Source organism: Condylura cristata, unplaced genomic scaffold, assembly GCF_000260355.1.
Source record: "Condylura cristata isolate star-nosed mole 26May11 unplaced genomic scaffold, ConCri1.0 scaffold00041, whole genome shotgun sequence".
Classification (NCBI taxonomy): Eukaryota; Metazoa; Chordata; class Mammalia; order Eulipotyphla; family Talpidae; genus Condylura; species Condylura cristata.
The window spans coordinates 5,907,073-5,908,228 of NW_004567142.1; the positions used below are offsets into that span (position 1 = coordinate 5,907,073).

At 73.8% G+C, this 1,156-nt stretch overlaps 1 long non-coding RNA gene across 1 annotated transcript in view; it reads right to left on the bottom strand.

Moving 5' to 3' along the window:
* LOC105854469 overlaps window positions 1-1,156 on the bottom strand; it is an 8,404-nt gene extending 7,248 nt beyond the window's left edge. Inside the window, exon 1 of the long non-coding RNA XR_001146135.1 lies at window positions 1,072-1,156. This is a non-coding gene — a long non-coding RNA (uncharacterized LOC105854469). The remainder of the gene's footprint in view (window positions 1-1,071) is intronic.

Consider the following 1,156-nt stretch of genomic DNA (forward strand, 5'->3'; position numbering starts at 1 on the left):
AGGGGACACGGGCTCACGCCACAGCAGCAGACCCCTACGGGAAGGCGGCTGCCGGTGACCCGCAGTTCAGAGGCCCAGGCCACCTGGGGAGCTCGGCGTGGGGGGGGGCATCCTGGGGCAGCCGGGAAAAAAAACCGGCGGGGGGGGGGAGACCCCGGCAAGCCCAGAGCCAGGAGGACTGTGAGTCGCAGAACCTCACGCCATGGAAGGGAGCGAGGAGGGGACCCCTCAAGGTGGACCCCACACCCAGACCGGTCAGCACATCCCTAAGGATGCCGAGGGACAGCCGGGAGGCACAGATGTGGACGCGCTCCGTGCCGGGCGCCCCGAGCGCGCTGGAGCAGCGGCCCACAGCGCTGCTTTGGAGACTGGGGGGGCGGCAGGAGGGAGCAGGGTCCCCTGGGGACCGCGGGGCGGGCGGGCAGCTGTGGGTCATTGGGTGGCGGGTCCAGTGCTGACCCTCGGAGCACGAGGCGCCGTGGGAGGGGTCAGCACGGTGCTGCCCACAGCTTGGCCGCCAAGAGGGTCCCTGGGGCCCCATAAAGTCGCCCAGGTGCCCCCAGGGGGGAGGGAGCGGGCTGGGCGCCAAGAGGGTCCCTGGGGCCCCGTAAAGTCACCCAGGTGCCCCAGGGGGGAGGGAGCGGGCTGGGCGCCTCTGTCCCCGGACCGGCGGCGAGAGGGTGGGCATGGCCGGGGCTGTGGAGGGCTCTGGGCGCTGCCCCAGCGGGGGTGAGACGGGAGCTGGAAGGCCGGACAGGCGGGAAGGAAGGGGGCTCCAGGCGGGGCGCAAAGGCCCCAGCACATGGGGCGCCTGGATCACAGGGCAGGGCCAGAGGCCGCGCGCCCACCGGGACACCCCGAGAAGCGGCCTCAATTCTCTCAGCAGCAGAGCGCCGCAACTCTGGGGGCCCAGAGCCGAGGGGGCACAGGCATCAGGCCCGGGGGCCGGAGGCCGCTCATGCTGGGCTGGGGGTGCTTCTGGGAGAGGAGGATGGGGAGCAGGGGCCGGCCCCCGGTTTGGAACAGGCCTGCCGGGCTGGCCCGGCCCCCGTGGGCCCCCCGGCCACTCACCCAGACCACGGAGCCCATGACCGGGTCCTCGTCGTCCCTGGCCTCGGGCCTCCCCGCGCCGCGGTGCCGGCGGGCTTTGGCTCTG